Source organism: Miscanthus floridulus, chromosome 3, assembly GCF_019320115.1.
Source record: "Miscanthus floridulus cultivar M001 chromosome 3, ASM1932011v1, whole genome shotgun sequence".
In the NCBI taxonomy this organism is placed as follows: domain Eukaryota; kingdom Viridiplantae; phylum Streptophyta; class Magnoliopsida; order Poales; family Poaceae; genus Miscanthus; species Miscanthus floridulus.
In genome coordinates, this window is record NC_089582.1 from 47,098,390 (window position 1) to 47,114,344 (window position 15,955).

The window sequence follows — 15,955 nt, forward strand, 5'->3', positions numbered from 1 at the left end:
TAACTTTAACTTACAGATGCAAATTGACATGTGCGAGCATCTAATCGAATTGTATATACGTGTTTAAACTAAGCAAACTTATAATTTAAAAGCATGTTAATGTTTGCAATTAGTCATATTAATATTTGTTTATAAAACACCGAAATATATACCTATATGGCTTTTAAATTAGAAAACTAGTTGCTAGCACATTAATCAATTTAATTATAAACATATAAATTACGTCTCTACAAATCTAGTGCGGAAAGAACAAGCTGAAACATAGCTACGGCGTGAACATGTTAACTTTAGAAGAATTATCAGGAAATAAGATCGATGGAAATATGAACAGAGGAGCAGTGAACCGCACCGGAAAGACACATGATATGAGTTTACATGGAATTAACCATGTACATAAGATGGAATTAGATGATGGGAGCATGACGAGACAGGATGAATAATGTATGTAATTTCAGATGCAAGCATGACGTCTGGAATGTGTGGTAACCAATAAAATTATGAGGAAACTAATTGGAGTTGCAGCTCACCTTTTAAAACACGATCCTCTATCCATCATGATCGAGCAGCAGCTGCATGGTCCTGCGTGCTGCACCAGAGCACCGCTTTAGCCAAGTTGGAGAACAGAGGCGAGCTTAGATTGCATCGGACCGGTGCTAGAGTCTCAAGACTGCGGACCTTGCGAGTCAGGCGACCAAGGTATAGGCACTGCAGATGAGGTTCGTGCTGGCGTTACGGGTCTGCCGCAGCAGACATGGATATCAGCAAATTGGCGTTGACAGATATTCAGATGTAAATCACGTATGTGGACATAGAGCTTGCATGGCACACAGGCTCCATGGTTAGCGTACGTGATCAAAAGCGAGAGGATCAGCAACCGGACAAGCGAACAGATAAGATAGAGAGAACCATTGTGCGCGATTTCTTACCAAAGCACAGCAACGATGAAGTCGAAACGGACCGGGGCGATGATGAACTCCGGAACGGGTCGGACACCAGAGTTTGCATAGAAGTCGTACGTAAACGACAGCCTTGGATGATGCAACAACACCGGAGGCACCGGCATCAAGTCTTCAAGCAGGCAACCAGAACCAGAACTAGCCCCGTCGCTGAGTAGATATACGATTTTGGTGGCACATCACGCACGGCATGTCACGGCTGCCGAGCGCCTCGAGCAACGGCGAGGTACTAGTACGTAGGTTAAGTCAACAAAATCTAACGTAATTTGAATGGATTAAAACAGGGGGAGGCTGCAAAGTTATGTGCACGCTAATACAACGTCGCAAAATTTACCTTCCAGTTACTGGCACATTGTTACTGGGTCTTGAATCGTCGAACTGTCCATGGTAGAAAAGTTCAAAAGGCCTTCGCCCGTCCTGCTCTCCGACGAAGAGAATCAGTTATTATTCAGATACTGCACAATTGGTGAACGCTTGACTCGGTGGTCTTACTTTTTTGAATAAGTAAAACTCAGGTGTGCAGACTGCTCCAAAAGCCTTAGCTACTTCTTGAGACTGTAAGTTGCAATAATAATAGTGACAAACAAAAAATAAATAAAATTAGTCAAAAGGAAGAACTCCGATGCTAAAAGCATAGCACTTGAACTAAACATATTCATGGGCACTGAAAAGCATAGCACCTCACTGTCACTAAGCAAAAGTTATTGTGTAATATATGCTGATTAAATTTTGAAAATTTGAGTATGATAGATGTAAGAGCACATAGAAAGAGTGCTTTTGCTGGTATGGTGCGATGGCTCCCAGAATGATGCCGACAGAATGGTGGGCGTGGTACCAAGATCTGGAGCGCCCTGGTGGAGGACTGCCTGGATCCCCTGTGGTAACATCCACGTAGTTGGTGTCCTCGTGTGATTAGCTGTGCTTAGTGGTGGGTGGTAGTGTTCCTTTTGATGTTCGTCAGGTCTTGGAGGACTGTGCGTTTTTCCTGGAGTTTGTGTTCTTGAGCGTTGAGGCTCTGGCTGGTAGTTGGTTGTTGGTTTGAAGGTTTCAGATGGTATGCCATCATGGTGCTGTATAACGGTTTAAACTGTCTTTTAACTAATGTTGAAAGACTGGGGCTATGCCCTATAATTCTAAAAAAGAAAGAGTGCTTTACAGTCTGTAGTTTTGTTTTACCGGAGTAGTCATAGTCAAAGTCTTGCATTCCAGACCTTAAGCATTAAAAGGCACAATAAATTTTGGGGATCCTTATGTTGTGTCCAAAAGAGACTCCTGGTGCTGTTTCAGAAAAAAAAAAAGCAGAAAAACTAAGTGAGAAGTAAGGCAATCATCGGTTGCAACTCCTAACCTGTGGATGTGTCCTAACTGAGTTCGATGATATGGCAACAGCACCAAGTCCTTTCTGCATATTTTATCTAGAAGTCATTACAAATGTAAACAGAAGAGGAAGCTCTGCCAGCTCTTCCAGGTCGTTACCTCCACATAGAAAGAGGTGAGCTTGGCAATGTCCTTCTTCAGATGTTTTACAAATGGACAGTGGTTGCATATGAACATAACCTGAAAAGGAAACAATTCAGACAGGGTTTCAGAATGTGAAGTGCAAGAGCAGACAACAATCAACAATGGAACTGAGCATATGTCTATAGATGGTGAACAGAGATGTTTGTTTCTTCAGTCAAGTTACAAGCAGAAATCAGACACAGTTAGCTGCAGAGGAAATGTGGTGTACGTGTTGAATGAACTGGAGGACATATATAATACTGAAATAAAAATCCACTGACAAGCAGTGCAGAGTTGCCCTCGAAGTCATCCAACGTCCCTTCCTATCGCAGCAAACGAATTCATGTATCCACTCCAATCCACGTGCTTTAACATGCGCATGCAAACAGTGCACCCATCGCAGCCGTCCCTTCCTATCCATCGCAGCCGGTCCCCGTCTCCGGCGCTAAAAAAAATCTCCGCCGCCTCGCTGCTACCCCGCGAGGTCGCCTCCCTCTCTTCCTCTCCCCGGCCGCCGCCGACACCCGGCGGCTCGGTGGCCTCAGCGCTTGGCCGCCGCTGCCCTCGTCGATCCGCCACTGCCCGCGCTCGCTGGTCCGCCGCTGGCGGCGACCTTGGACTCAGCACTTGGCCGCCGCCACCCTTGCCGATCCACGACTGCCCGCGCTCGCCGGTCCGCCGCTGGCCATCAATGCGGATGTGTTTGCTGATCCGCCGCTGGCAGCGAACTCCCTCGCCGTCGCCACCCCGTCGCTCCATGCCGTCTGCCGCCTCTCCTCTGCTTCATCCTCCTCCGCCCCCGCTAGCTGGCCTGACCCAAGTCGGCAAACCGGAGGATTGCTTCCTCACCGGGATACAAACCGTATTCATGGAAAAGCACAGCCCTCGGCCATGCCTCGACGATCTTGCCCGCGCCGCTGATGGCAGGCATAATCTGGCGGCCTATCTAGTCGCCCTATTGCTCTATAGGCACAATGGCGATGCAGGCGACAACGACACTGTGAGGCGGTACATCAGACGGGTCGAGGGCGAGGAAGTATCACGGGCGGCGGCGGCGAACCAACGAGTAGGTGGCTAAGCAACAAGGGGTGTGTGTTGTATCCACATCAATGCACATGTGTTGGAGTGCAATGGAATGGAATTTAGTTTAATTCCACTCCAATCCACTTCAATACATGTGCATCGAGAAGAATACGTGCGCATCCAAACAAGGCCTTAGGTGGGTTAAACTCTGTTGAGCGTGGTGTAGCTCAGGTCCTTTGGCCATTTTGTAGCTGGTTTGTAGCCCCCGTTGGTTGCTTTTCGCTGCAGATTTCTTAGTTGTCTTTGATCTGATCTATAATATGCTAAACATTCATGAGTGCCTTTGATATCTGTTGAAGCCAACTCGTGTCTTTGATAAAATTTATTGAACTGGTAAGAACCATGCAACGAGGAGTTCATCTGAACAAGTCTAGAATATTGTTTTTTCTTTTGGTTTTCTATCGTTTTGTTTCAATTTTATTTGTTTCTGTTAGGGATTCAACGAAAGAACTCGTATGAGATAGATTTTCATGTATAACGTGAGATGTGTTTGCCCCAGTCAGATTTACGATGTTGGGACTTTCTTGCGTGCCCAGTAAATTTGAATACCTATGTGGCTCCCTAAAGGAAACAAATCTAAAGAAGGAACATGCGACAACCATTACAATTTCCGCACTAGGAGCAAGTCTCGCACTTACAATCTATTGAGCGCAATGTAGCTCAGGTCGTTTGGTTTCTATTCGTTTTTTGTTGCCTTGGTGTCTTTGTCAATCTTTGTTGAACTTGCAAGAACCTTGCAACGAGGAGCAAGTCTCGCCTTAGTGTAATGCAGAGCAGAGGAACCATTGGTGTTGAAATGTTATTGCACACGTAAGAAAGTTCGACCTCAAGTCTCTCCTCAGTCTAATGCAAAGCAGAGGAGACATTGATGTTGAAATGTTATTGCACGCGTAAGAAAGTCTAACGTCTGTACATTTGAACGTGTTTGACAGTATCCTCCGTAGGTTTCTTCGTCTTCCTGTGATGCTTGTTACTGTGTTATTTACGATTTTAAGTTTAGCTAACTTAATAGTAGCATAGCCTAGTAGTACAATTTGGTGGGTGCATTATAGTCCTTTTGAAGTGTCATTTTTTTGTATTTTGGAGTGCCCTCATCAGCATACCCCATGTACCCATGACATTAGAAATCAATATAAGTATTCTACTACAGCTAAATTAATAGATGAAACAGCGACGGGAGCTGTAACACCACCATAGCACATGTGCGCACCAAATAAATAATTCAATTTGCAAACAAAACAAAGATGACACACTAGTTTAGCTGAAATAATGACAACATCCATCATTGAGGAAATTAGCATATCCATAGACAAGCAAATAACATTGGTCCATTTAAAATGCATGACAGAGAGATACATCAAATGCAGCTTTATTTACTGCTCTGCTAATGAATCCAAGAACAAGGGAACATAAGAAAGATAGTATGGTCTGCAGATGGACTCTTTTTTAACGGTACGTCTACCATACCAAAAGACATAGACAGGGATGACATGAACTTTTTTGCGGTCCATGTTATATGCGATGATTGTTCCATCCTCCCTAGCAAAGAAAATTAAACTCCATTCTGGGTGAACTGTGATCACTATGTCCTCGTCATCAAAATCTAGGTAACCAAATCTAATATTAATCCTTCCAAATAGGATCCGTGTGGTGACCGTATGCTCCAATGTCCTATTATGAGTACCATAGTTTTCAAGGATCCAGATTGAAAGCTTGTAATCATTGGGACCATCAACAGCACATAAATACAAGTGACCCTGAGCTTGATGCATGGAGTGGTGAAGACCATCTGGCCTATCAATTTTCCTCCATGTGTTTCCCTCCATATCAGTAGCTTAAACATTATTGGCCTTAGTGATGTGAATGGTGGACACAAAGCATTGATTTGCTTTCGATGCCTTCCTCCTGTTTGGAACCAAATGGATAACTTGGCTGTCAATAAGGAGAAGACATAGAAAGCAAACATATGAGGTGCATCCTAATACATCCAACAGCCATGTAGACACCATTGGCATAGAAATGTCATGCTGAAGAAGCAGGTGTCGTCGACGTTGAGGTTGTTGTCAGTGCAGAAGGCGCCCCACCCGTACTTGAATGACACTCGCAAGACTTTGTTCATGCGGGTCCTCTCCAAGCCCATGAACCAAGACTGCCTAGCCATCTGCAGCTCGACCATGCGCCACTGCTTGTAGTCATGCGCTCTCTTGAAGTCCACTGGCACGTTCTTCGCCTCGAACAAAATAAGACTGATGACAAAGAGGACAATGGTAACTTGCGACATCATCAGTATATTCTGCATCTCGCATGAATGCAAACTAGATATTTCACTTTGAGGTGGTACTTCCTCAGGATCACTGCAAAACTCCTTGGCTCCGCGATGGGCAGGGAGAGCTGACTACCACTGGCCTTGAAGTCGTGTGGGTACTACTTGTGGTAGGTGGTAAGGTTGAAGACCTTAACGTTAATCTATGACCGACCGTCATACCGTAATACAAGAGAGAACCCGTCTTGGAGGTCGAGGGTGCGGGCGAAGTGCTTCCATTCCCGACAGAGGTACAAGTGACCGCCGTCGGGAAACACCTCCACCTTCCACCGGGCCAGGCTCTGCTCATCGTCTAGACAAAGCTCGAGTTTCCTATGACCTCCGATGGCCTGGGCCATTGTCGCCGGCAGTTTCTATGTGCACAACAATCAACATAGCCAGATAGAGGGACAAGTTCATTCCCAAAGGCAAACCCTAGCAGATCAGATTCAGCACATAGAAAACGGGCACTTACCAATGTTTCTGTATACAATCTAGGACGAAGGATCTTCATGCACTCTAGGTCACTCTAGCTCGGTCTTGCCATGTCTTCTTTCAGCTCCGCCATGCCAACTAGGGAAATTGACAGTCTTGAGGAATCCTTGCTGGTATGTCTCTGTTCTCAATCTCCTCTCGTGGTGGTGGGGGGGGGCTTTCTTTTTCTATGTTTCTGGTGTTGTCACAAACGCAAGGAGTGCACACACTATTAGGGCATTACTGGAGGAGCTAACATGTAGTAAAAATCAGCACCAAGACTGACGCCATCTCATCGGCGTAAATGGAGGAGACGTGCTCTGTTTTCATCAGTATATGCTTGGGAATGTCAATACTCCTACATGTCTGGTCGAACACGCCTTCTGTGGTCCAACTGGTTGAGGTTCCCGAGGGAGTGCGACAGCACCCGAGGCGAAGCACACCGATTGAAAAAAATTATTTATCTTGCCTTGCCCTAGAGTCCCTGTGATGGTTCGACCATTGTAAATCAGACTGAGCCGGACACGCCTTAAGTCTGCCCCTCAACTGTTGTGACTGCTTGGATTGGAATCAAATAAGTACAGAAAAGACGTATCACAACCGCACTAGGCATTCAAGTCTCAAGCGTGTGAAAAGCTCCTTTTCTCGAATCACTTCTTTGTGTCCAGCTTTCCTAACGCATTCGCTTCACTCTCATATTTTACTACGCTCGCAAGTAAGTCCAAATACGGCACATTTGATCTCATCGAACACTATACAGTACAGAGCTATGAGTAAAACTATTGCCTACGAAGTGCACTCGGTCACAACATTTGTATCAGTAGTAGTTGTAGTCATGAGTGGCTTTGATCTGTGTTGAACCCAACTCGTCTTATTTTTGTGTATTTGATAAGATTTGTTGAACTTGCAAGAACCATGCATTAAGGATTATTTTTATTTAGAAACTTTATACTTTACAGGATCACACAAGGTTCGGCCGTCTAAAATCTTGACTACCCGAATGACGTGCTCCTGCATTCTTGCACAGGCGCGCGTGCGTGGGTGGCGTTAGCAGCCTGTTCCAGCAAGGGAAATCACCTCTTGGCCCATCGCATTGACGTGACGGGGCAAAGCCCCGTCGCCCACCCACGTAAATGTCTCGGTCGTGGGGTGATCGACGGCCCCAAACTATAACAGCAAAGACAAGGGGCAAGAGGGAAGGTTATACTTGTTGCCTTCTCTCTCCAGAGCTCCTAATTCCATCCCAAAGCTTTTGCCTTCCACCCTACTGCACCGCCGACGCCTCCTGCCAGGACCATGGCGGAGCGGAGGAGGTCGTCTGTTGATGTGGAGTCCCCGGAGGCCTTCAATGCCGGCAATCCTCCACCGATAGATGGATCTCTTGTTGGCCTGCTCTCTAACCCGCCAGTTCCCCCTTTCGAGGTGGATCATCACCGCTCTTCATGTTGTTTATCGTCATTTAACCAGAGTATGCGAGCAATGTTCACACTAGTATTTGTGCCCATGCTGTTTAATTTAACTAGTATTTGGAATTTGCCTACTATCTCAATGGGTGTTCATGGGCATGATGGCATCCCGAGCCTTGTTTGCCCCGGAGCCCGGTTCTTTGTCTGCGTTCGTGCATGGAAAGCGGCCCCACGAGGCATTCCCTGATGGAGGCAGCCACCTATGATTCCATGCCATGCTACGCCGGTCAATTCGATAAAAGTTGTTTCCCTTCTAAATCAAATTGCTCTCCCCCTTATCCTATATGGGCTTGAACTTGGCTTGCATTGTGCAGCGCTTCTTCCATGGTGGCGCCATCCTAGGTCATGGGGCTTACCCCTAGTGGTGCCAGAGAGTCGTCCTGTCGCCGCTTGCCACCGCCGAGCCCGTCTATCCTCGCATAGCCCTCTGGTTCCGAAGTGGGCAAATCATCAGAAGAGTATGAATCCTCACATGACGTAGAGTACCATCAATTATTGAAGGATTACCGCGAGGTCCAAGCAGATTTGTCATCGACCAGGCTGAACGCAGAGACGCTGCGCAGTAAGCTGGACGCCACGCGCGATGCACTTCAAGCTTCCAAGAATCTACCCTCCTAGGCGTGAGCTGACTTGGCGATCGCCCAACAGCAGGCCCAACACATGATGAACCTTGTTGTGGTGCTGAGCACGCGGGTCGACACCCTACAGATGTCCGTGCTAGCCGCCTGTAACTCAGCCTTCCCCGTTGGAAGAGTGGATAATCTGTTGGCCGCAGAGGAGCACCTCCAAGGCCTGTTGGCTTGAATTCGAGCCATGCTAATTGAAGCCATTCGTCAGGGGGCTGCCATGGTGCTGGCTGCTATCTAGCTTCAGATTGGCACAACAGTGAACCTCGGAGTGACAGAGCAGGGTTTTCCACCGCGTTCGACGGACGATGACATCACCAATCTTATAGAGAGTTTCGAGCCAGCCGCCAACGCCGTCTTACCGAAGGTGGACGTGGACGAGATCCTACATGCCAACCTCAGCCCTTGATCTGTGGGACATATTAGTAGTATTAGTAGTCATGAATAAGTTTGATCTGCGGGATGCCCTTGCAAAATATGTGAACTTTTATTTGCATGTTGGTGTTAACTTTTGTTGAACTTTGTATTAGGCCTTGTTTGGATGCATGTGTATCCACATCAATCCACATGTGTTGGAGTGCAATGAAATGGAATTTAGTTTAATTCCACTTCAATACATGTGGATCGAGAAGAATACATGCGCATCCAAACAAGGCCTTAGGTGGGTTAAACTCTGTTGAGTGTGGTGTAGCTCAGGTCCTTTGGTCATTTTGTAGATAGTTTGTAGCCCCTATTGGTTGCTTTTCGCTGCAGACTTCTTTCTAGTTGTCTTTGATATGATCTATAATATGCTAAACATTTATGAGTGCCTTTGATCTCTGCTTAAGCCAACTCGTGTCTTTGATAAAATTTGTTGAACTTGAAAGAACCATGCAACGAGGATTCACCTGAACAAGTCTAAAATATTGCTTTTACTTTTGCTTTTCTATTGTTTTATTTCAATTTTATTTGTTTTTGTTAGGGATTCAATGAAAGTACTCGTACGAAACATGTTTCCATGTATAACGTGAGATGTGTCCGGCTCGGTCAGATTTATGATGGTGGGACTTTCTTGCGTGCCTAGTAAATTTGAATACCTATGTGGCTCCCTAAAGGAAACAAATCTAAAGAAGGTACATGCGACAACCATTACAATTTCCGCACCAGGAGCAAGTCTCGCACTTACAATCTGTTGAGCACGATGTAGCTCAGGTCATTTGGTTTCTATTTGTTTTTTGTTGCCTTGATGTCTTTGTCAATCTTTGTTGAACTTGCAAGAACCTTGCAGTGAGGAGCAAGTCTCGCCTCAGTGTAATGCAGAGCAGAGGAGCCATTGGTGTCGTAATGTTATTGCACACATAAGAAAGTCTGACCTGAAGTCTTGCCTCAGTCTAATGCAAAGCGGAGGAGCCATTGGTGTTAAAATGTTATTGCACACGTAAGAAAGTCTGACCTCTGTACATTTAAACGCGTCTAACAGTATACTCTGTAGGTTTTCTCGTCTTACTGTGATGCTTGTTACTGTGTCGTTTATGATTTTAAGTTTAGCTAACTTAATAGTAGGATAGCCTAGTAGTACAATTTGGTGGGTGCATTGTAGTGCTTTTGAAGTGTCATTTTTTGTATTTCGGAGTGCCCTCATCAGCATACCCCATGTACCCATGACACTAGAAATCAATATAAGTATTAGTCTACAGCTGAATTAATAGATGAAACAGTGACGGGAGCTGTAACACCACCGTAGCACATGTGCGCACCAAACAAATAATTCAATTTGCAAACAAAACAAAGATGGCACACTAGTTTAGCTGAAATAATGACAACATCCATCATTGAGGAAATTAACATGTCCATAGACAAGCAAACAACATTGGTCCATTTAAAATGCATGACAGAGAGATACATCAAATGCAGCTTTATTTACTGCTCTACTAATGAATTCAAGAATAAGGGAACATAAGAAAGATAGTATGGTCTGCAGATGAACTCTTTTTTAATGGTACGTCTACCATACCAAAAGACATGGACAGGGATGACATAAACTTTCTTGCGGTCCATGTTATATGCGATGATTGTTCCATCCTCCCTAGCAAAGAAAATTAAACTCTATTCTGGATGAACTGTGATCACTATGTCCTCGTCATCAAAATCTAGGTAACCAAATCTAATATTAATCCTTCCAAACAGGATCCGCATGGTGACCATATGCTCCAATGTCCAATTATGAGTACCATAGTCTTCAAGGATCCAGATTAAAAGCTTGTAATCATTGGGACCATCAACAACACATAAATACAAGTGACCCTGAGCTTGATGCATGCAGTGGTGAAGACCATCTGGTCTATCAATTTTCCTTCATGTGTTTCCCTCTATATCGACAGCAGATATTATAGAGTACCTCCCGGAGTGCCCCATAATGTGCAGACGACCGTTAAGAAACACACTTGGTTATCTGTAAAATATCACATCAATATGCTCGCCCCATTCAGATTCCTTATAGATCCATGCTGCAGTTTGAGATGAGTAGATCTCCACACCTACGCACGCAGCGTTGACATCCACATATTCAATCACATGGAAGTGCGAGGAGGCTATCAGATCAAATGCCAAGCGAGCCTCACCAACGGCATGGCCAACATCATAGGTGCTAGGCGAAAGAATTTTAAACTTCTGGTCATTGGAATGCAGAAGACATAGCGGTATCCATCGGCCCTAAGGCACCAGCATAGGATGAGGCCGTTGCAGCAATATGAGAGAGCTACATTATCAATGTTGAATGGCAAGAATTCCAAGGAGTGGGGGTGTACACCATGGACGACGCTGGTGAAGTTTCGATTGCCGTTCTCACTGTCGTAGAAGAAGCCGGTCATGGTTTGGGGCAGCTTCTTATGGTTGTTGGGGTCCGAGATGAGTTTTTTCCAGTAGCGACGGACACATTTGCAGCAGAACAAGGAGTAGGCGGGGACGCGGTGGAGGATCTCGAAAATGACATCCTTCGTGAGGCTGGCCAGTGCGTTCCTCTTATTGGGGCCTCCTCCATTTCGTCAGTGTGCAGTATGATGAGAGCTTCCTCAATAATGAGATCACTAAAGAGGAAAATAATCCAACAAAGATCCATCAGTGAAGTCTACAACTCATACCAAAATGCAACTTGAACAACCATTAATAATTTTCATAGTATGACCTCATATAAATTTAGAGTAGTACCACATAGATATATATAGCTCAAACTAGAGTAGCAGTTAATGGAGCTGTAACCATTCCAATTTTAGTAGTTAATTGAGCTTCTTTAGTTTTAACAAGTAGAATGTCAGTGAACAAGTGGTAGTGATCATCATTGGCATCAGTAGTAATATGTGCAGCTTAAACATTATTGGCCTTAGTGATGTGAATGATGGACACAAAGCATTGATTTGCTTTCGATGCCTTCCTCTTGTTTGGAACCAAATGGATAATTTAGTTGTCAACAAGGAGAAGACACCGAAAGCAAACATATGAGCTGCATCCTAATACATCCAACAGCCATGTAGACACCATTGGCATAGAAATATGGCCTCAGATATGTTACAAGTTCAAAATACCATAAGGACTCACCGGTGGCACTGGAGCATACGAAACAGAAATATAGAATCAAGCAAGTGCCTGACAGAAAAAGCAGTTTAAGGCAGAAGCGAAGGGCCTATATGTTTGCCTAGACAGATAGGTATAATTAAGCAAGCACTTGACAATTAACAGGCCTAGTTGCACACAGGCATTTACAGTAAGAACACTGAACATATCCAGAAAACCAAGACACCAGCAGAAAATCAACCAGTGCCACCTCCTAGTTGTTTTCAACAGCATTATCCTAACCAGATCTGCAACGCTATAATATTTCTTGTATACCTCATGTTCAATCAAGGACCAAAACAGTGAAGGCAAGAAAAGGCGAGAAAGGAGACCTGCAGATCAGATCTGTCACCTCTGCCGCGACACACGACGGACACGGACGCCAATGTCGTCGCGCTCCATCAAGAAGACCCGCCGTCTAGCCTCCAAAAGGACGTCTGAGCCACCGTAGCACACTAGGGATCCTCCGTTGCTGCCGCCGCCGCCACCAGCGCAAGTCCAACAGGCACAGATTTGTTTCCACATGTAGGGGATACATCCAATATATAAGTCACACTGTCCACACAGAGAACATATACTACTATTAGGATTCCAAAGACATGTCAACACAACCAGGCGTCTAGTGCAATGGTGAAGACGGTCTATTCCTTGATCTGGGTCCCGGGTTCGACTCCCAGGTCTCATGGTTTTTTTGAGTTTGAATTTATTAAACCCCGGCGGCAACAAGTGACACGCAAGCCGTCGGGTCCCATAGGTCGGATGGAGATGGAGAAAGGTCCCACTGGCCGTCGGGTCCCAAAGGTCGGATGGTCCCACAGGTACACATGACACGCAATCCGTCGAGACCCACAGATCGGATGGAGATGGAGAACGGTTCCACAGGTACACGTGACATAAGTCGTCGGGTCCCACAAGTCGGATGTTGAAGGGTCCCATAGGAACTTGTCGGATGGAGAAAGGACCGAGCGAAGACTTCTATGACGAATTGCAAGCGTCACGGATGAGTAACTACAGGTCCCATAGGTACACGGATGGAGAAGGGTCCCACAGGTACACGTCGCATGAAGAAAGGATCGAGCAGAGACTTTTATGATGAATTGCAAGCGTCACGGATGAGTAACTACAGGTCCCATAGGTACACGTCGGATGGAGAAAGTACAGTGTGAAGATCTATGACGAAGCCGTTCGATACAGATCAAATATTGTCCGTCACAGATGTGTAATTAGTTCAATGATGAAGCCCTGTTCGTCATAGGTTTAAACGAGATCGTCACAGATGAGCCACGTGAGTGATCTGTGACGAAACCCTACGCTCTTCTATGACGTTTTTTGTGATGATGCCTGATTTCGTCATATAAATGGAGGGTTGCAGGATCATCACCACTGATCTATGACGAAATGGAAATATTCGTCATAAAAAGTGATCTTCTATGATGATTTCGGATTCGTCATTAACATTTTCGTCATAGAAGTGGATATTTCTAGTAGTGAATCTTTTATGTTGTGTTTGCTGTCAGCGCGTCAATACCATGCAATGCACTCCATTTCAAAATTATCGCCCTCAATATGGTGAAGATTCTGAAATATTCAGCTCTTTTTTAAATAAAAATATTGTGCAGTAACTTGCATATTTCCAATTAAGGTTATGGCAATTTATTACCAGGTATCCTTGATGATGATCCACCTGATAACATCATTGCTTGGTTAGGAGTTGTATCTGCTTGCTGCAAAAATCATGTAGACATTTTTAACACACTGGATTTTTTAACTAGTATTTCAGCCTGGACGCTTACACAAGTCTAAACTAGTAGACACCACAGTAGAATCAACCTTTAATTATTTTGTTATGAAATTCAATGTATACTCTCTTTGGTGATTTGTTTTGTCAAGTTCTATCTACAATAGAATGTCCAGGGTGATACTTGTATTGGTGATTTTACCGTAGCGTTAGCACGGGCAATATACTAGTTTAATATAAAAGAAGCAATATCTGTTTCATAATGAGTATCTAACATTTATCGGATACATTTATTTGTATTTGTTACCAAGAAAAATCTGCTCATATTCATATCTACCACTATTCTTTTCTGGCTCCAATGAAAAATCAAAAAATAAATATGGTGTGAGCAATATCCATCTGCATCCAATCCGATTACACCCCTAGTAAGAGCCGCCACTGGAGTCACTCGTCAATTTTGGCCAGGTAGGCTGGTGTCTTTTAATCGCCATTTATTGAGACGGCTGGAATGCCCGTCTTTGAAAATTTAATATATGGTTTCCAAGAAACAAAAAAAACTCAGATCCATGGCCTATTTCTCAACACAAACACCTCCTTACCGCTGCACCATAGAATCGGTTATGAGTATATATAGGATTCTACCTTTTGTACAAATATTTCATGATCTTGTATTGAATATTTTAACTACTAAATGAACACAAACAAGAAACTTTTAACTACAAAGTTTTAAATATTGTAAAGCACTACAATTTAGGTATAGAATGTGTCTTGACCCGAGATTGTTTAAAAAAATTAAAAATTTCAATCTCAAAATATATCTCACGTATCTTTGGCTTGTGCCTGACAACCGAGGTGCTTAACCTATGGCTTGTTCATATACTAAAATCTTATTTTACTTTAATGCTTTCTTTTAAATGTCTTGAAATAATTTCCTAGGGGCAGGCAACCTAAGATGACCAACAGTAGAAATCATTTCCGAAGGGCCTACTGTTTATGGAAGTCGAGCATTTTCAGAGCCCTTTCACCAGAGGATAAGGGCACTCACGATACAGAAACTAGGAATAATTTATATGGCATAGGATACTATGTCTAGAAATCATCCTTCACAATTCAACTTTTTTTTTTACTTTTGAGTCTAGATTAAAATCATCCGCTCGTTCACCCCGGACAGAAAGCACAAGGCAGAATGCTCGTCGAGCCATTGGGCTCTCAATCGCTCGACACCAAAAACGCACAAGTGCTGAGCATGGTGGTGGCATTCCAGCGTGATGGACTGAAGGCACGAGCATGTCCCCCCCGGCCCCCGCCATGCATCATGCGCGCGGGCTGAGCTGGAGCGCGCCCTCTGCTGCAACGCCGAGCTGGAGGACAGGCTTCGCCGAGCTGCAATGCCGAGATGGAGAATCACGAAGCCGTGTGCCGGCATCTGTGCCTGTAACGTGAGCGCGAGGTTCTACACGACCTACGACGGGCGGCCGTGAGCTCCGCAGGTAGTGGGACCGGACAGGTGCGCGTGGGCCGGGCGAATGCGGTGAGCCAGGGCAGACACGGTAGCGAGCTCCGTCAGGCAGGTTCCACGCGAGCTGCGCCGGGCGGTCGCGACCTCCGTAGGTGGTGGCGACGGATGGCCACGCGCAAGCCGGGGCGGACGCGGCTATGAGCTCCGTCGGGCAGGTTCCACGGGAGCTCCGCCGGCCGTTGTGACCTTCACAGACAGCGGCGACGGACGGCCGCGCGCGAGCCGCACAGACACAAACTCTGTCGGACAGGTTCCATGCGAGCTTCGCCGGGGAGCCGCGAGCTCCGCCGGACACGGTAGCAAGCTGCCCGGGTGGCGCGGCGGCGATGGGGAGGGAAGGGGAGGGCGCACGGGATCCGAGTTTGTGGGATAGAAATGATGGATCCGTACCCAACGTTGTTTTCTCACCAAGACGTCGTTTCTAAGGAAGAAATGGTTTCTACAAATTTTCCTCTCTCTTCAATAACTCTCTTGAAGCATCAGCAAAAAGCTAAGCTGGTAAGATAATAAGAACACATAGATACTGTGGTGATTTCTGCATTGTGAGTACCCTAAGTGGGTTTGATCGTCCCTAAGAATTGAATTCATAGTAACAGAACGTGGATCGGATTCTACATGGAGAATTACGAGTCCTATAGATTCCATACGTTTCAAATTGAATTCATAGTAGCAGAACGTGGATCGGATGCTGGAAGTGCCCACT